Source organism: Pongo abelii, chromosome 6, assembly GCF_028885655.2.
Source record: "Pongo abelii isolate AG06213 chromosome 6, NHGRI_mPonAbe1-v2.0_pri, whole genome shotgun sequence".
NCBI lineage: Eukaryota > Metazoa > Chordata > Mammalia > Primates > Hominidae > Pongo > Pongo abelii.
In genome coordinates this window covers 33,478,424-33,500,220 of record NC_071991.2, presented here as the reverse complement: position 1 = coordinate 33,500,220, position 21,797 = coordinate 33,478,424, and the positions used below count along the sequence as shown (strand labels likewise).

Genomic DNA, 21,797 nt, shown 5'->3' with positions numbered 1-21,797 from the left:
AAGAAGACAGTTGAAGTAATATCCATGTGGAGACTGACATTTTGATGATGTTCTTTTCAGACATTTTCTTGTTTTTTTCTCACCATATATAGCACTGTATTCTTATATATGATAATTTTATCCTCTTCTTTCCTGTCAGATAGGTCTTTTAGATATTTCCTCATATGGGTAAATAAGCCTGTGTCATCTCTGGTGAATGAAATTTATGCTTTTGGTTGGATATGCTATAACTTCCATTGATTAGGAGTGGTTTCCAGTTATTCATGATTATAACATGGTTTCAATAGACTTCTTTTTATATCTTTCTATGCGTATTTTTTCAGTTACCACTACATTAAAAAATTCCTGAAAGTGGCTTCACCAGATCAAAAGATAAACAAACACACACACTTACACACATGTACATGTGCATCATATATATAGTGTGTGTATACACCTTATGTATATTTTGCTATTAATTGCCTTCTGGAAAAATATACCTATTTATGCTTCTTAGAATACTTTAAAGATAGTATAACCCACAACTTTTTGTGTCATTGACCTTTATAAAATGAAAAAATCATTCTTCCCAAATTGCCTTAGTATTCCTCTGTAGAACAACTCGACCCCAAATCATTAAGGTCAAGACGTCAAACTCCATGAATTAATAGCCATCTCTCATATTTGAGATACTATCATCAGCATAATAGAATACTGAGAAAGAAATCAAATCTGGATGGGTTCCTTTTTTGATAAGTTGCTAGATTCCTAATCAGATTTTAGCTTCTTTTAAATGTTGTTGGTACAAGAACTTGTTTCCACATTAGTTTCCTCTAGAACATGTATTCAAAGGCCGATCACTTAGGAAGTTTTCTTCAGCATGTCTAGTCATGCTAGAGGGATACATTTGACAAACACAAAAAATCCATTTCATTCATGTGAAATTTCTTGCTGGGGGCAAAACTACTGTTAATGAATGTGAGAATCAGAACAAGAATAATAGAATTTGGTATATGCGCCTTCAATCATGTAGGAGGGGGAAACCAGGATAGCGATTAGTGTGTTTTAATAACATTATTCACTTAAAAATATGATATTGTAAGTAAAAGATATATGGTGCATAACAACAGATGATATGCATGGCATATCTCTTATTTTTCTAGGAAACAGCATTGTCTAACAACCAAAGGCAGTTGTGGCAGAAGCTTTGTCACAAGCTCTGTGGTTACTATTTCCGTTTCAGAAACAGATCCTGGCTTCATCTAGCAATTTCTCAGGATCAAGCATAGAGGAAAATGATCTCAATCCATAAATGCCTATTATACTCAGGGAGTCAGAGCAACAGACAAAAAGTTCATGCACACTGGATTTTCTTGCTAAGTTTATGCACTTTCTCCCTAATTAATTCAGACTTTTTTTTTTTTTTTTTTTTTTGCTACCTGCCAAATATACAAAACACTCCTGACCACCAAACAGAGAGGGAGTCGTGTAGATGGTTAAATGTAAGCCTGCTCAGGTAAAATCAATTAGCACTAATTAACAGAATCTTTCATTTTTTAAACCCACCTTATCCATTGAGGTGTTTAAAGGTCTGAGAACTGCAGATGAGTGACCGCTTGTTACAGTTCTGGGAGGTAAGTGGTCAATTAGTAAGCCGGCGTTCAGCCTCCATGGGCAAGGATGCGGTGACCTTTCCTTCAGGGTGATTTTCCATCTCTCTCTGACTCTGCAAAAATACATTCTCTCCCGATGCCTTGAATTGCATGCTTAAAGTCTGTTATTTCTGATTCTGTTTGCAGTCTTACCCTTTTCTGAGTGAAGGAAGGTCAAGAGATTTTGGCCTTTTTTGCCCTAGAGGGTAAAGGTGAAGGAAGAGGGAGTGTAAAATGTTGTCAGGGAGCTAGAAAGCAGGGAGGAATCAGCCTCTGTGAAATAGTACTTAAAATGCCACAGCATTAGGATTCACATGTATGAGTCCCTAAGTCCACTGTGATGAAGATGAAAATACTATTGATTTTGATTTTTTTCTATCTATTCTTTTCTGGGATGCAGCAGTTTAATGACAATGATAACTCATTAGTTGCTGATAATTTAATACATTAAATAGCTATTTTATATCAAAATAAAAATGGAAAGATCAGTCATCTTTTTGTCATATAAACAGAAACTGATGATAATATCTCAAACAGACTGAAACCTTAAAAAAACTTTCTCTGTCAATGATTGGGTCTGTTCTTTCTCCTCCCCAGAAGTCAGGTTGTGAGGATGTAGCTATGGAACAGGTCAGTGCTCTGTCCCTCTGTCTCTCTTGCTCTGAGCAGACATCTGATATCTGTTTATTGAAATAATTGGTGAACTTTTGCAAATGGGAACAAGTCCTGGGGTCATTTTCCAGCTACTTATATGGTTGTACTCTTCCACAGTGTGTAATTATCTCAGCAGCTAATGAAAGCTGTGGCTCTTCTTGCATAAAAACATATATACAAAATATCTGGGGTCTCAAGGGCCCCTTGAAGTTCATCCATGAACTGCAGCATAAGAACCCTGGCTGCAGAGTAAGTCCCTGAGTGTGAACAGCAGACACTGTGTAGACCTACTTCACTCTGACTGAAAGGCATATGTGAGCTGTGGCATTAATATGTTTCATTCTTCCCCAAGTCTCCACACTGATAACAATATCAGCACTTTTTCTGCTTTACTAAAAATCTGACCAGAGACTTCTGGGATATACAATGGGTGTAAATAATGACAGTATATTACTTCAAGTTACCCTGTCCTAATTTTTCCCCGCCAAGTGAAGTTGCTGTGCAGGAGCCAGCATCCCCTTGTAATTTCTTGAATTCTAAGCCTCTGCCATCAGGCTAATCTTTATATGATTCTGATTGGATACGAACATTTCTCCACTTGTTTTGTTCACAAATACTTATGAGCACCCAATGCAACCCATTCTGTATGCTAAGTACAGGGGATAAAAAAAGTGACCATAAGAGACACCTTACACAATTTTCCCTAACCTTAAGGGAAAATTGACATCTGTAATGACCACTGGTTTGGGATTTGTAGAGCTGGAAAATAATTATCTTACAATTTACTGATTAATGGTCCACCCTAACTTTGTGAATACAACTCATTAGGAGGAATTCTTACTTTATCATGAAAGTCACCCCCACTGTGTTGCCTGGTCTTGAAGGCTGCAGGCATCATTCTAATTTTACTGTATTAGACATTCCACCAGATTCTGTGAGTACATGCCTTATACATAGTAGCACTCTAAAGATATGTGCTGATTGATCAAAGATACATAATTTTTCCACTGGCATTTTCATTTGATATGGCATCTCAGCCCAATGGTTAGTTTCTAAATTTAGATTCTATATTCTTAGATGAATTGAATGCATGAATAGAGGAAATGGAACTGGCTTAGGAATAAGATCTGGTTTTGAGGTTAACACAGCAGTCTTACCTCCACCCAGAGTCAATTGACTGTAAAGATGATCAGAAATGCTAACTCAGGAAAATATTTTTGGGTGTTATTAAACATAGTTTTAGACATTTTATTGAAATCAAGGAGCTTCCAGTTTCTGCTACTACATGGAAGGTGCTTAGAAGTCATCAGTTCCAAGGAAAAAAACTGAATAAAGAGAAAGTCAGCAACCTGACCTAGAGCTATCAGATAATTAAGGTCACAGGGCAAACTCCTACTCTGCAAACTGGAGAGACAGGCAGATAGATACAGAAAATCACAGCATGGAGGCAAGAGAAGGAGCAGAAGCAGTCGCTGAAGGCTGAATCTGTAGAATCACTTTAAGATTGATGAATTGCTAGGAAATCCATGTGGACGAGGTTGGGAGTTCATTTGGAAGGGACCCAGTCTTAGTGGTCATCCACTTTTGTGAGTTTATCTACAGGATCCCTACCAGGTCCTCACAGTGAATATCTGAAAAAAAAAAATGCCCTGGAGCTCCAGGCAGAGAGAGGGGAAAATAAACTATTTTAAAATACACCTAGATTTTCTGTTGTCTTCAATATGGCCTCCCCTCACTGGAAATTATTTAAACTAAGCCTAGCCTACTAAGTTTTACCAAAGCCTAACTTGCCTGGAGAAAGATAAACACCCAACTCCTGCCATGTCCAGCTTTTGACACAGGGGATGGTAATTCAAACTTACTAAAAAGACTGAGACCTAATAGAGGACCCTAGAATGCGAGTCCCCCCCCACCACACACTGTCACCACATCACCACTCTCATGAACAGTAACACTTGATTACAAGTAAATGAGCTGCAGCCTCAGGTCCCACTTAAAATGTCTCTAGGGACCGCTCAAAGATGATATGGTAACAAAAACAAAGGCCCTAAGGAGATTTTAGCCTATAAAAACACAACTACAGCAATCAGTAAATGCAGCCTAACTCCCAGCCAGATTACCATCAAAACACACACTAAAGCCTTATCTACCTCAGTTCCTGCTTCCCAGAATGTCATATACAGCTTTCAATAAAAAATTACATGGAATTCTCAAAGCAGGGAGAAAGCATAGAACAGAGACAAACCCAGCATCAGTTTTGCCAAACTCAAATATGGCAGAGTCTTTGGAATGATCAGGCCAGGAATATAAAATAACTATGATTCATATTCTAAGGATTCTAAAGGGAAAAATGGCCAACATGAAAAAAGGACCAGGAAAGGAATCAGTGAGCTTAAAGATATGTCAACAGAAACTTGAACATCTCTTCAGAAACAATGCAAACAAGAAGAGAGGGGACTACAATATTTGTAGTGTTAAGAAAAAAAAATGCCAAACCCATCAACCTAGAATTCTGTATCCAGAATAATTATCTTTTAAAAGTGAAGGAGAAATAAAGACATTCTCACACAAGCAAAAATTAAGGGAATTTGTCACCAACAGATTGTCCCTGCAAAAAAAAAAAAAATGTTAAAAGAAGTTCTTCAGAGAAAAAGAAAATGGTATAGGTCAGAAACTCAGATATACATAAAGAAAAAAAGTGTTAGAGATGAAATAAATGGAGGTAAAAGAAAACCTTGCAGTTTCCTTATTCTTAATTGATCTGACAGATAACAGTTTATCCAAAATAATAATAGCAACAATATTGGCAACCATAATGTGGATAAGTAAAATGAATTACAGCAATGTTACAAAGGATAGGAGAGAGGAATTGGGAATACTTTGTTATAATATACTTGCCCTACTTGTAAAGTGGGATAGTATTATTTGAAAGTAGATTTGAGTTAGTCATAAATATATATTGCAAACTCTAGGTCTACCACTAAGAAAATTTTAAAAAGAAGTATAATTTATATGCTAAGGAGAGAAAATGAATCCTTTAAAGTGATGGCTCAATTAAAACCAGAAAAGACAGAAAAAGAGTGGAAGACCCCCCCAACTACCCCCTTAAAAAGAAAAAAGAACAGGCCAATGTATAAAACCTAGTTATATGTATAGAAGATATTAATCTATTTCAACACTTTATATTAAAATCTTTTAAAAAAATATTAATCTATATCAACTTTAAAAGGTCAATAATCTAAATATGCCGATTAAAAGACAGAGACTGCCACAAAGGATTAAAAAATAAGATTCATCTGTATGTTGTCTGAAGAAATATACTCTAAATGTAATGACATAAATCGACTAAATATAAAGAGAAGGAGAAAGGTATGATGCTAACACTAATCAAAAAAAGATACAATAGGTATATTAATTTCAGTTAAAGCAGATGGCAGAGCAGATAAGATTATCAGGGATAAATAAGGGCATTACATAATAATAAAGGGTGTCATTTTTCCAGTAAGACATAACAATTCTGTCGAATAACAGAGTATCAGTTTACATAGAGGAAAACTGACAGGGTTGCATGGAGAAATAGACAAATTCACTATTACAGTTGGAAACCGCAACACCCCCATCTGCAATTGACAAATCTAATGGAAAATCAGTAAGGACATAGCTGAACTGATCACTATCATAAATCAACTGGACCTAACTGACATTTGTAGACTAATTCATCAAGCAACAACAGAAGACACATTCTTCTCAAGCTTATGTAAAACATTCAGATAGACCACATTCTGGGCCATAAAACAAACCCAAACAAAATTTAAAAGAACAGAAATCAGACAAAGAGAACACTCAGACTTTAATAGTACTAAAGCAGAAATCAGTAACAAAAAGATAGATTGAAAAACCTGAAAATCCTGGAAGATAAGAGAACACACTTCTAAATAACATATGGATCAAATAACTCTCAAGAGAAATTTAAAAATGTTTTGAACTATCATTGATGGACATTTGGGTTGGTTCCAAGTCTTTGCTATTGTGAATAGTGCCGCAATAAACATACGTGTGCATGTGTCTTTATAGCAGCATGATTTATAGTCCTTTGGGTATATACCCAGTAATGGGATGGCTGGGTCAAATGGTATTTCTAGTTCTAGATCCCTGAGGAATCGCCACACTGACTTCCACAATGGTTGAACTAGTTTACACTCCCACCAATAGTGTAAAAGTGTTCCTATTTCTCCACATACTCTCCAGCACCTGTTGTTTCCTGACTTTTTAATGATCGCCATTCTAACTGGTGTGAGATGGTATCTCATTATGGTTTTGATTTGCATTTCTCTGATGGCCAGTGATGATGAGCATTTTTTCATGTGTCTTTTGGCTGCATAAATATCTTCTTTTGAGAAGTGTCTGTTCATATCCTTTGCCCACTTTTTGATGAGGTTGTTTGTTTTTTTCTTGTAAATTTGTTTTTCATTGTAGATTCTGGATATTAGCCCTTTGTCAGATGAGTAGGTTGCGAAAATTTTCTCCCATTTTGTAGGTTGCCTTTTCACTCTGATGGTAGTTTCTTTTGCTGTGCAGAAGCTCTTGAGTTTAATTAGATCCCATTTGTCAATTTTGGCTTTTGTTGCCATTGCTTTTGGTGTTTTAGACATGAAGCCCTTTCCCATGCCTATGTCCTGAATGGTAATGCCTAGATTTTCTTCTAGGGTTTTTATGGTTTTAGGTCTAACGTTTAAGTCTTTAATCCATCTTGAATTAATATTTGTATAAGGTGTAAGGAAGACTGGATTAAGAAAATGTGGCACATATACACCATGGAATACTATTGAGCCATAAAAAATGATGAGTTCATGTCCTTGTAGGGACATGGATGAAATTGGAGATCATCATTCTCAGTAAACTATCGCAAGGACAAAAAACCAAACACCGCATGTTCTCACTCATAGATGGGAATTGAACAATGAGAACACATGGACACAGGAAGGGGAACATCACACTCTGGGGACTGTTGTGGGGTGGGGGGAGAGGGGAGGGATAGCATTAGGATATATACCTAATGCTAAATGACGAGTTAATGGATGCAGCACACCAGCATTGCACATGTATACATATGTAACTAACCTGCACATTGTGCACATGTACCCTAAAACTTAGAGTATAATAATAATAATAATAAAAAAATTTCTGAGATAGTCTCCCTTACTCTCACAAGCTATTGTGAGTTAATAGTAAAAGAGGGACTCTCTTAAGCTGTTCACATTGTGAGTTAGTGAAACCTACCTTGAAATTATTTTGTCGTATTCAATAAAAATTATCTATGCCTTAAAAAAATGTTTTGAACTAAATGAAAATACAACCTATTAAAATTCATGGAATGCAGTGAAAACAGTACTTAGAGAGAAATTTATTGAAATGAATACATTAATTAGAGAAGAAGAAAGATCTAAAATAAATAATCCAAGTTTCCACCTTAGGAAGCTAGAAAAAAAGAGAGTAAATTATATCCAAAGTAAGAAGAACATAAATAATAAAAATCAGAGCAGAAATAAATGGAATTAAAACAGAAACACAGTAGAGAAAATCAACAAAGCTAAAAGCTGGTTTTCTGAAAAGATCAACACAATTGATAAAACCCTAGCCAGGGTAACCAAGAAAAAAAGAGAGAAAATATGGATTACTAGTATCTAAATAGGCTATATATGTTAAATAGATTAAATTAAAAAATTATAAGGCTTTCAAAACAAAGCACCAGGTCCAGATGTTTTTATTGTGGAAGTCTACCAAACATTTACGAAAGAATTGATACAATTCTCTACGAAAAAAATAAATAAAGCAGACAGAAAACTTTCTAACTCATTCTATGAGGCTGGAATTACCCTAATACCAACACTAGACAAAGACATTACAAGAAAGAAAAACTACAGACTAATATCTCTCATAAACCCACATGTAAAAATTTTTAACAAAATGCTTAAAATTGAATTCAAGAATGTATACAAAGAGCTATACACCATGAATAAGTGAGCTTTGTTCCAGGTATGCAAGGTTGGTTCAGTGTTCAAAAATCAATTATTGTAATTTATCACATCAATAGACCATAGAAGAAAAACTATATGATGGTGAGAAACTAGGTAATTCCTTCCTAAGAGTGGGAACAAGGCAAGGACATCGTCTCTCACCACTCATATTCAACATCATATTGAAAATTGTAGCTAATGCAATAAGACAAGAAAATGATAAGACAAGAAAGATAAGTAGATAAATTAAATAAAAATCAAAGTTTGCAAAACTTTCCTATGGCACAATAAAATGATCAAGTACACATAAAATATTTTTAAAAATACACACATACAGAAACTGTAAAGATTTTTCAACCTCCTCATTTTTTATCATATTTATGTTTAGATAAATTATTTTTTCTCAAAAATTTACCAAAGGGACATCTTTGAATATTTTCTCAAAAGTAATTAGAAAGCTACTGAGGTGTGTATGTGCGTATGTGTTTAATAGGTTTAATAATTAATACTTAATTTAATACTTTAATAGGTTTAATTTCCTTTAAATAAAGGAGATCTTTCTATAACTCCATATATTTACAAAACACTTAAAATTTATTAGTCAGACGATTTTGGCATTATTCAAGTTGCTTTTGACTGAACACAACAGAAACCAATTTGAGCTTGCTTAAGCAAGGGAAGGAAGCTTACTGCAGATCAGAACACACATTCAGTGAAACAGCTGAAACTTGGGAATGGAACCTAACACACAAGAGAAGTTCAGCTTCCCTGCATTGCTAGTGTCTCATCTGATTCCTACTTTATTTTATTGTATTTTTTGCTCTGCAGACCCCCTTTTGATTTTTTTTTACTTCATGTGTGAAATAGGGATTCTCCCACTTTCAGTTCCTGAAATTACACAATATACACATTACTAGTCTAGTCACACGCAGAAACCAATTAACTATGTTATGAATCTCGCTTTAATGGACTACCAGAAGAAATACAAATGGCCACTATAAACATGAATAGTGCTCAATATCATTCTTCATGAAGGAAATGCAATTAGATACCACTTTATAGCCACTGAAGTGACTAAAATGATGAAGACCAATAACACTTAATGTTGGTGAATATGTCCAGCACTTGCAACTTGAATATAGTGCTAATGAGAATATAGAATTACTTTGGAAAATTGATGAGCTGCTTTGGTCAATGAAGTGTTTTTAAAAAACATAAAAATCCAATTCTAGATATTTTCTGAAGAAAAGTGATGACATTTGTCTACATAAAGATGCATTTAAGCGTGTTCATAGCACTCTCTGTTTTCTTTTTGTATAGTAGCCTCAAACTGTATACAATCTAGATACCTGCTGATAGGAGCATAAAGAAGCTATGGTTTGCTCATTCCATAGAACGTTACTCAACAGCATGCAGGAGTGACTACTAACATATACAGCAACGTCAACAAATCTCAGAAATATTGTGCTGAATTAAAAAGCCAGACATGAAAGAATCAGCATTATTTTATTTATGTGAAGGCCTGGAACAAGCAAAGCTAATCTGTGTTGATAAAAATCATAGAGGTGGTTGTGGATGGCAGGAGGTTGACTGGAAAAAGGCACAAGGAAGTTTTATGAAAAGATGGAAATGTTTTATATGTTGACTTGCATCTGAACTACACAGGTAATGCATTTGTTAAACTTATCAATCTGTATGTTTAAGAGCTGTGCATTTTGCTGTATATAAATGATATTTTGATAAATAAAAGTAAGCAACATACTGTTGAACCATATTAAATTGCTTATTTTTAGCTACTTTTAGCTACAAAAATGGCAATTTTATATGGTCCAACCTACTAATAACTTTTGTCTCTGAGAAAAATGTGAAAATTGTTTTTGAGGCTTTTTGTACAACTGCTTTAGAGGAGATGGGAGAATAAGAGGTAACCTGGGAAAAGAATAAACTATGTACAAGGAGCATGTCCTAGGAAGGTCTATTGCCCCTTCCTTACTGGTGTGTGCACATGTGTATGCATGCATGCATGTGTAATAGCACATGCATTTATGTGTGTACATTGCATGTGTGTGTGGTGGAGGGCATCAAATAGGCCTTTCCACAAGAGACAGGTGTTGAGCTTGTGGCAGATTGGACAATGTATCTGCATTAACTGCCTTTATTTACATGGCATTTTGCTCAGTCAATTTATGGCATTCTTCTGAGCACCTGGATCTGGTTGTTCTGTGTAAAAATGGTTTTCATTCTGAAAATCACAAAACCCACTTTTGCTTGGAATATGGTTTTCTACTGGCTGAGATTTATTTTAATGCTGAAAAGCTGGACCCAATTTGTTGTGAGTTTTCAGCAAATCCTTCGCAGATTGCCAGGAATCCCACTGTTTGAATGCACATGTGGAAAAATATTGAGACTGAGCTGTTGAAATGTGTTGGATTATTGAGAAACTGAAAATAGTAAATAGTTAATTGAGTAGAAAATAGGTTTGGCAAGGTTTTATGAGCTAGAGAGAAAAGTTGATAGACTGGACCCTGGAACCACACGTATGAGAGAATTTATATTGTTGAAACTCAACTCAGTGGCCTGTAACTGCTGTGGGTCAGTTGTGAGTGTGACTAGAGCCTTGGGAAGACATTCTGAGCACATGTGCTCAAATGACCACTGAAGATCCTGCATGAACAATCCTTTCTCTACCTGTGACCACCACCCATTTTTGCTGATTGAAAATTAACCCATAATAGCATAACCTCATAGTGCTATGTCAGTTGGGTCATGTCCTGTCTGTGTTCAACTGTGAAGAAGTCTTCTTCCGGGCAACACAACAGAGATTCCTATTCTGAAATATAGTTGAATGCTTTATAGCTTTAGATAATTTTGGATTACAAAACCTGTTGGAAGTCCTTTATGGAAAATAGAAAGTTGTAAACAATGAAACAATGAAAAATTAAGAAGGAAATAGTAAACCACTTTCCAATGAAACATATGAGTAATGACAATAGCTAATAATTTTATAACAATAATAATTGGCTAGGGAAAGTTCTAAGCACTTTAGATACATAAAATCATGTAATCAGAAAATCTAGTAATATTGGTACTAATATTATCTTCTTTTTACAGCATATAGACTGAGTCACCAAGAATTTTAAGGACTTGTCCAAAATAGCACAATTACTAAGTGGCAAACACAGGAAGTTTGGCTTTATATGAGCCTCTTTTGATTATTCTGTAGCAATTTCAGCATAGCTCTGTAAATCGCTGAACTGGAGTTTGATTTATGTTCACATGGTAATACACTGACTGAAATACATATGTATGGACATGTGCACATACATGTAGTTCTACATATGCATGCACAGGCATCCACATGGTCACACACATACACAACTTCTTAAGTATCAAAGTTTCATAAGAGAATGGGTAGATCTGGAGTCAGATCTGAGACTGAATCCTGGTCCTACCTTTTCCAGCTGTGCACATCACTTAAACTCTCTGCCCCTCCATGTTTCTCATATGGAATGTGAGTTTAATGATGGTTTCCTTGAAGGATTAAGGAGCAGAAGCTGGAACTAGTCATTAAAAAGTCTGTTTTTTTTATTATTCTGTTCTTAATATCTTATTAAGAACAATTTTCTTTTTTTGATAACTAAGAAAGAATTGTCCTCTAGACATGGCTCATTAGAGTTGCGGCCTCCATTCTGATTTTTCTCCCCAAATTATCCTGTTTCTGTCTTTGCCTTTTTCTCTACTAGGCTACTAGATGTATTTGAGGCTGTCTCTCAGACCTTAGAATTTGAAATCTCCCTTCAATTTCCTGCTGTTACCTGCTTGAGTTTCATTTATAAAGAGTGGGGTCAGCAAGAAAATGGACTTACTAACCACATTCTCTGGTGCTGTACCAGTTCTCCTTAAGGCTTCTCAGCATGGCCTGGCTTGTCCTCAGAGTCCAGTTGTTCAAGGGTGAGGGGGAGCTGGGGAGGCTGTGATAAAAACTAGGCCAACCTCAAAACAAAAAGCCTCACAGAAACCTTTGCTTGAGCATCTAAAATCTCTAGTTTTAATACTGAATTCCACAGTTTCTTGGGTCCTGTTATGGAAATTAGGCACATCTTCTTTTCGGATATTTTACATTTTGGTACTATCATTGGAAAACAAAGCAAAGCAAAGCTAGACACAAAAGCCCCCTTTTCCCTCGTTGCTTCTGATAATTGCATTGCTATTTTGAAACTAGAGAGTGACATTTGATTTCCTGTTAACTGTTTTTCTGCAATGTTTTGGAATTTTACCTTTTGAACAAGGCTGTGGCCTGGAACAAAATTTGGCCTGTGAGTAGCCCTAAAATAACAGGTGGCTCTAAGTATTTCAAAACCAAGGTTCCTAATCACAATCGTCTTCTTTGTGTTTATACTATTTCTACAGCATAGATCTTGTTACATTGAATGTAGAGAGGCACAAAAAATCTTATAAGCCTTCCATGATTTCTCCTTGCTGAGTTAATAATTTCTTTCTCTATTTCTAGAGCTTATTTGTATTAAATCCTTTATTATGGTCTGCCTGTGTCAGAGCTATCTATCCATTTATTCATTTTTCTACCTGTCCATATATCTGTATTATCTATCTATCTATCTATCATCTCTCTCTCTATCTATCTATCTATCTGTCTACCTAATCTACCTACCTACCTGTCTATCTATCCATACATCTATCAATACACCTGTTTATCCACCTGTCTATCTAGCTGTCTGTCATCATCTATCTGTCACATTCCTATTTGTTCTACTAATGTGTGGTTTTCTGGGAGAGTAGGGGGCAGAGCACATGCCTTCTTCTTCTTTTCTTTTTTTTTTTTTAATTAGGTCTCATGGATACCAGCTCAATGTTTTATAAACAGTAGTGCTTTAAAATACTTGTTCTTTTGGTTGCTTTGAATCGAAATAAACACATGTAAAAATAATAATTTAGACTTTCACTGAATACTTTTGTACCTGTCCTTTCCATCTCTTATCTCCGACAACAGAAGACCTTCTTACATACCACTTTCAGTACTATAGTGCAAAAAGATCATCCAAAAAAATCAGTGGGAGGCGATGAGTTGGGAAAATGCCAGCTGGATAGTGTGAGGTGGAACATAGCTCTAAAATTTCAACATATCTTGGTTAAAACAATGAAAGTTGTTATGCCCAAGACATTTCAGGAAGGAAGGAATATGGCTGTAAAAACAAGACCAAAAATTATTACGTTTATGAATTTCAGTGCCAATTGTGTTTGTTGATGTAATAAACACATTTAAAAAAATATTTTACTTTACTTTAAGTTCTGGGATACATGTGCAGGTTTGTTACATAGATATACATGTGCCATGGTGGTTTGTTGCACCTATCAACCCATCATCTAGGTTTTAAGCCCCGCATGCACTAGGTATTTGTCCTAATGCACTCCCTCCCCTTGCCCTCCAGCCCCTGACAGGCCCTGGTGTGTGATGTTCCCCTCCCAGTGTCCCTGTGTTCTCATTGTTCAACTCCCACTTAAGAGTGAGAACATGCAGTGTTTGATTTTCTGTTCTTGTGTTAATTTGCTGAGAATGACGGCTTCCAGCTTCATCCATGTCCCTGAATAAGCACATTTTTATTTTCTGTGTTCTTAAAGGAAGCATTATATCTGAACAAATCAGCATTGCTACAAGATGGAAGGCTTTTCTTTGGAAGAGCAACATTCAATTGCAGTAGCTTTGAATGCCTTTTTTTTTTTTTTTGACAGTCTCTCTCTGTCACCTAGGCTGGAGTTCAGTGGCACGATCTCAGCTCACTACAACCTCTGCCTCCCGGGTCAAGCAATTCTCCTGCCTCAGACTCCTGAGTAGCTGGGATTACAGGCATGCACCACCACGCCTGGCTAATTTTTTTGTATTTTTAGTAGAGACGGGGTTTCCACATGTTGGTCAGGCTGGTCTCCTAATCCCAATGTGCTGGGATTACAGGCGTGAGCCACCGCGCCCAGCCTAAATGCCATTTTTGCCCGATTGCCTTGATTTCAGATCATCACTTGCTGCCACACTTGAGGCATCTGCATATGAATCTCACATGTAGTTGAGAAATCATGGATGTGGCAACTTCGGGTGTTTGAAGAAGTGAAGCATTGCTGTACTCACAAAATGTCATAGTGAGGCATTTGGCTTTCTGTTTTATAGTTATAGTAATGAGGATTCCAAGTGTGATTTTCTGAGCCAGGTTTGAGGCCATCTCCTCATTCATTTTTGTTGACAGTCACCAATCGTTAGCCTGGTGCTTGTCTGCCACCTACTAGATAAATATTTGTTGAATATAACAGAATTAAAGCAATGGGCATTGATGCGCCAGACCTAATACTAGATGCCAGAAAGTAGAGAGATAAGTTTGTTTTTAAATGCAAATGACAGTGCTACCTAATAGGTACACAGAATCAAGCAGAGACATTCTCCGTGAATTTTGAGTGTTAAAGAGGAATAATCTTTGAGGAATGGGAAAGGACTTTTCACTGCATTAGCAATCATGGGCAGAGACATCGCTGTGTGGAGGAGAAAGGCGTCTCAGGGAGTGGGGAGAATTTGAGGCATTGGTTATAGCACGGTGTAGAGAGTGTGGCCACATGGAAAAGAGGTATAATCTAGTGGCCAAATTGTGTTTCAGTGCTCTGTTTCAGTTCCAGGTTTGGGTTTTTCTCCTGAAAGTGACAAGGATCAATTGAAGCATGGCTATGCAGAAACATGGGCTGGGATGCTTTCTCTCTAGATCAAGCTTGTCCAACCCATGGAATGTAGGCCTCACGTGGCCCAGGACAGCTCTGAATGTGGCCCAACACCAATTCATAAACTTTCTGAAAACATTATGAGGATTTTTTTTGGATTTTTTTTTTTTTTTTTTTTTTTTTTTTAGCTCATCAGCTATCATTAGTATTAGTGTATTTTATTTGTGGCCCAAGACAATTCTTCTTCCAAGGGGGCCCAGGGAAGCCAAAAGATTGGACATCCCTGCTCTAGATGGTGAAAAGATTACCCAGGGCTGGAACAAAGAGAAGGTTGTCTCTATGGGACTTACAGTTCTCTGCTGTCAGAAAAGATGCATCTGTGGTGCCACAGTGTGTCTCTCACTTTTGCAACCCATGGGCAGTAGCCAGCAGCTTCTACCACAAGTTACAGTGAGATGGAATCAATGGGAGGAAATTTTTTTTCCAAGTGTTTATTATAAAATGTTTCAAAACTGCAGAAAAGTTGAAGAAATAATAAAACAAAGACCCATTTACTTACCATCTAGCTTCAACAATTGTTAAAATTTTGCTGTATATGCTTTATTTTCTTTGTGTATGTAAATTACCTGGACTGTAATTTATTTTTTTCTTGTATCTCCTTTATTTTACAGAAACTTGAAATTAAACCTAAAGACCTTATTAGACTCAAATCACATATTTTTGGCAAGAAAATTGTATTGTTCATGCTATAAATTGCCTTTTGTGTTATATGAGAAGGTAGGTGATAATAAATTATCCTTTGGATTTACTTGTTTCTTGGAGCATTTCTTTGATTTCTGGTCCAAAATATCCAAAGTTTATCTTGTAATTCTCTTGCTTGATTCCTGTTAGTAAGGAATATTATTTAGAAGCCAAGATCCGAATTGATTGATATTGGGAGGACATTGTTTCTACGTTCATTGTATGGAGCTAGGAAATACATGTGTGTGTGTGTATATATATATATACACATATATATAAAATATATATACAAATACGTATATAATTTATATAAGAAAAATAATATATACACATTCATATTTCCAATTAAAATTTAACCAAGTAGTATATTTTGTGGAATTTCTTTGATATTATCTCCTTCTTACACTGAAAAATCTGGGTGTTTCACAAATTGCCATTTTTACATAATCATCACAATATGCATATTTAAAAAATTATAATATTAATGCTACTATTAAAATCACCAAAAGAGGCTTTGCTTTCTTTGCACTTTTCCTTGTATCCTGAATATATCCCTCTAAGAATGTATACGTATGCAGTCAGAGCATTCTGTTACACAACATCTTGAAATAATTATTTTCTATGTGATTATATTACCAAGTTCATAGATGTAGATTCATTTGTTTCAGTTCATTTTTTAATTTTATAGTTTTCTTTTTTCCTTTTTGATCTAAAGTGATTTTTTGATCACATAAAATATTGCATTCAAAACAAGGTACACTCAGAGAAGTTTCATTCCCATCCCTTTACCCTCCACCCCACTTTGACTCCCATGCTATTTCGTTCTTCATTTACCCAGAATTTCTTTTTGCAAAAATACATTACTAGGTGTATTTGTACTTTTATTTCTACTACAACACCAAAAGGATTCAATATTCACTGCTGTGCACTTTAAAATACAGTCTGGGACTATCTCTATCTCAATACATAGAAATTTTGCTCATTTTTTCTTACAGCTGAGTGATACATCATTGTGTGAATATACCACATATACAAGCAGTTCCTTAACTAAAGGCATTTGAGTTGTTTCCTGTCTTCTGCTTTGTAAACTGTGACATAGAACACAACCTTGTTCATATAATGCTTCATATTTACAGAATTTACCATCTGGGTAGATTCCTAGAAGATGGATTTCTGGTTCAAAGTGTTTCTGTGGTGTGTGTGTGTGTGTGTGTGAGAGAGAGAGAGAGAGAGAGAGAGAGAGAGAAGGAGAGTTTTTTATAGATACTGCCAAAATATCCTCTATAAGACTTATTCTATTATACAATATATGACTATGCCTGTTTCATCACAGCTTCATCATGAGTTTTGTTAAACATCTGGAAGTTTTATTGATTTGATGAATGAGAATTGGATCTAAATCTAATTTTCACTTGTATTTTTCTTATATTTATTAGGAGTAAATTTGATACCTTCTGAACTTATTTCTTGTGTATAGATTTGCTGATTTATTAATCTACAGTGGGTAAACATTTAAGAAACTGAGCATATGGCTGCTAAACATCTAACTGGAGCTTTTGAAAATCTCATGGTTCTAAAAGACAAAATTATGTTTCAGGACCAACTCAGGGAAGAAGTTCATTGGTACAAACCCCACCCCCTGGGACCCCTGGAGGACTATACCTTAGAAGCAGGGATGAAAGAAAGGTAGGTTGAGCCTTTAAAAGTCTAAAAACTGACCTCAGGCCAAGGCACCCCTGATGGGATTAAGGTGATCTGTTCCAACCCCAGTAATTTGCCAAAAAAAAAGTAGAGGTAATGCCCAGTCATCACCACTATGCAATACATTCATGTAACACAACTGTACCTGTACCCCTTAAGTCTATAAAAATAAAAATAAGTAAAAAAAGAATAGCTAACATTTTGTCCTTTATGTTTATGAGGCTTATAATCTGGCAAAGGAGTCATTAAAGTAATTAGAAAAAAACCCAGCAACACAATGTTTTCAGAGTTTATAATTGAAGACAGCATTGATCCTAGGATAGCACAGGGACACTGATTAAGGTCCATCCTGGAGGAAGGGGTTTTCTTTTCATTGACTCTTGGGGGGAATAAATGACAAGGCATGGAAGAAAGTCACTGGGTAAATGAAGGATTTCTGTGTGCTTGTGCTGCAGGCAGACAGAGAAGAGATTGACAAAGGCAGCTAGGTGTGAAATTGTGGATTAGGACAGTGGCAAGAATTTCAGTGTCTTGAAGCTTGCTCAGCACATGGGCAAGTATCAGGACATGAAGTGGGACAGGAATTAAGTATTTTTTTTTTTTACCTTGAATGATTTTAAGGAAGATAGTCATAAGGTTAGTGCACTTTAGAAATGTGACTCTGGCCACTGTATAAGGGTTATGAGTCAGCTAATAAAGAGGTAGTTTCAGTTGTGAATATAAACTACGGTGGGAGACAGAATTGTGGACATCCAAGAATTAAAGAGGCCTTAGTTTTTATCTCACTTTATCTTCATAACGACTGTAAGGGTATTAACTATTAGAGATTCAAATACTAGGTTATAAGTTTAGATATGCTTAGGTATATAATAAATGCAGCTTTATTTGTTCCATATTTAGTTTCAAAATACTTTGAATCCCTTTCCACTAATACGGGAGATGTAATTTCAGTTAATTGGGTAAAGTCTGTAACAGCTCATTCCTGGCATCTGCCGCAGCCTTTCAGCTGAGGGCGTTAGGTTCTAGGCAGTTGATCCTTCTTGGGGCATGAGGACGTTGTCTCTCTTTTCTAAGCTGAAATCCTTTGCAGCATTCTCACTCCTTATCAGTCCCTGGCAGGTTTGCAGGGGTCACATCCAGACCTTTGTGTCTTATGCCTGGACCTCAAGTTTTAAAACTTCAAAGCCAGTATTTGTCTGTTTTATTTAGTTCTTTACCATTCATTTTGGAAAAGCATTTCCTGGAAGCAATGGATGCCTCACGGTCTAGTTCCCGAGTTGGCATTACTACAGGGTAACAGGAAATACTGCAGGAAAACATGTCAGTTGATATTCCAGAATTTTAAATTGACACATTTTTGTCTCCATATTTACATGTGAAGAGTCAACACTTAACAAGATGACTGTCAGCAGTCAAAGATGTGAGGAAGGACTGAGAGGACAGATTTGAGAGAGATTTGATGTTTAGATTTCACATCAGAATATATGTGGTTGGGGGAAGAGGTATTTGACTTGAATAAGAAGCTAATGTGAATAGAAAGCCAGGTTGCAAAAAATACATAAACAAGTAATTCAACCAAATTGCCTTTCAGAATCAAAATGGAGGGGTGAGGAACTGTGTAAGTTGATAATTATGTTGCTATGTTTCCTTTTCCTGATTGGAACAATGCTATTGAAGAGTTGGTTATTTTAAGTTGACATCTGGTAACATTTAATTTATTGGGAAAAGAACTTGGTTTGCATTCAGATGTATATTTTAAAACCATAACTTCTATTGCATTTTGGTGTAGGTATGCAAATCAAAATTAGAAATTAGTTGTTTACTGTGTTAGACTTCTTGAAAGTAAATATATGTACATTTCAAGAAAACAATGCTGGGTATTTGGCATATTTTAGAAGATTATCCCAGAGGTAGTAATGGAAACATCATCAGGTTGGGAGTGGGACAGAACTATGGCCATGTAATGTTTCTACCGCCTACTAAGCATGCAGCCAAGACTAAGCTAATTAAACTCCTTGAACCTTACTTTTCTAATTTATGGAGCACTATAACATTCTTTTACGTGCAATTGGATGTGCAATATTCTGATGAGACTCTGTTTCCATTATCCTAGACTGCCATTCCTGTGGTTACAGCTATTGAAATGACACCCATAGAAAACAGAAGAAAATAATTAGCTTCCACTCATTTCCAAAGCCAGTACTGTGGGTTAAAAATTAACCACAAAGCATAAATGTATTTTTGTATGATACATCCTAAGGAATATTTAAAGGCATTCTGAGTTTGCTATTAAATTTATCTTGTCATGGAAAAATCTTTCTTTCCCACACACAGTGGCGTGCATTACTTTGTTAAATGTACACTTATTGAACCCTTTCTTGGCACATTGAAAGCTACACTTATTGAACCCTTATAGGGCACATTGCAAATCTTGGGGGAATGGCACTTCAAGTGACATTGTGTCAAGTAGGAGATATTATAAGACATAAGAGCAGTGCCATGCCAAGCTAAATAGGAGTCTGGGACAGAAAGAAAATCAGTAATACTGAGCCAGACTTTATTTAAAATTTTTTATATTTTGTTTATTATGATGGCTGGTTTTATGTGTCAACTTAACTGGACCACAAAGTGCCTAGATATTTGGTTAAATATTATTCTGGGTGCTTCTCTGAGGGTGTTTTGGGATGAGATTAACATTTAAATTAGTAGACTAAGTACAGAAGATTGCTCTCTCTATTGTGTGTGCACTTCATCCAATTGCTTGAAAGCCTGAATAGTACAAAAAGACTGACCTTCCCCAAGTGAGAGGACATTCCTCTTGCCTAATAGCCTCAGACTGGTACATCAGCACTTTTCCTGCCTTCAGATCTGAACTAAAACATTGGTTCTCCCTGGGTAGTTAGCCTGCCAGCCTTTAGACTAGAACTTACACCATCAGATATCTTGGTCTTCAGGCCTTTGGACACTGGCTGGAGCTACACCATAGCTCTCCAAGGTCTCCAGCTTGCAGGCAGACCCACCCCATAGAACCTGGGACTTTTCAGCCTCCATAATCATCTGCCAGTTTTTCATCCTAACTCTTTTCTTTCTTTCTCTCTGAAACTCTAATACATTCATCATGGATTTTTACATTGATATTGTTTTTTTGAATATTACATTAAAATATTATATCTCTTGATAACTAAGATTTTTAGTGCTTCTTTACATTGTGCATCAATGTGAGTGTCTAACTCATAGATCCGTGCATCAAATGTGAGTGTCTAACTCACCTTACCCAGACCTGGACTTGCATAGGAGATAGTAAAGCACAACTCCCCATCAAATTGCCTCTTGAGAAACGCAGAAGCTTTCCTCGCCTTCTTTCTGCCTCCACTCTTTACAATTCTTTGCATCACGTTTGCCAAATCCATTCTGTCTTTTTCACTATTGCCAATGGCTCTAAACCTCACTCTTATTATTGCAATAGTTTCCTGTTTTGCTTATTTTTCCCCAGCCATTAATCCCTCAATCCATTCTGTACACACTTTTAAGGGGTTATCTTTCAAAAACACAATTCTGATTTCATCAATACTCCCTTTAAAATGCCTTTTTTTAACTCACCATTTCCAGTCTTCTTAGCACTGTACTTAAGTTATGTTTCCAACTTTGTTTTATGCCTTTTGCTCTTGATAATACCCAGTTAGCTCAAATGACACCGCAGTGCTTACCAAGACTAAACAGGCAATGCTCTTTAACTGTGTTAGCTATGTTCATGTGCAGCTTCTCCTGCCGGGCTCTGATGAACTCTACTTATTTTTCACCATGCTGCATAATTGTTATCATCTCAACTTTGATTTTTATTCCCCCTACAATGAAAAGTTTTACCTCTTCTCCTCTGTATTTCATAGTACTTATCATTATCTTGAAAATAATAGTAATCTTTACCCTGGAATTTTAATTATATGCTTAGAAATTCATCTCCCCCACCAAGCTGTTGGGGAGGGAAAGATGTTGCCGTCCTTATCCATGAATCTTTTACACGTACCTCAGTGTCTAGCCTGGATGAGTCTGGTTGTTGAGCAAATAAGTACCATAAAGTAGAAAGTCGTAAGTGTTATGAAAGAGGATGGCTTTACAGGTATCAGATGATGAGAGAAATTAGTGGAATAATGGGGAAAAACCCCTAGAAATTATAATTCTCCAGGAGCTTGGTATCTAAAATTTGGTATGTCTGGCACCAAACGACAGTGATATATTGCAGACTCTATAGCCAAGTATCTTATACAGTGTTAAAACAAGAAGTAAGAGATCCACACCATTTATTTTGAATGCAATTAATATATATAAATCCAAATTTCTA

At 36.1% G+C, this 21,797-nt stretch overlaps 1 long non-coding RNA gene across 2 annotated transcripts in view; it reads left to right on the top strand.

Moving 5' to 3' along the window:
- Window positions 1–21,797, top strand: part of LOC129060304 (uncharacterized) — a 151,216-nt gene that overhangs the window by 124,155 nt on the left and 5,264 nt on the right. For both annotated transcript variants that reach the window (XR_008526900.2, XR_008526899.2), the window contains exons 4-5: window positions 15,688–15,793; window positions 17,355–17,443. This is a non-coding gene — a long non-coding RNA (uncharacterized LOC129060304). The remainder of the gene's footprint in view (window positions 1–15,687; window positions 15,794–17,354; window positions 17,444–21,797) is intronic.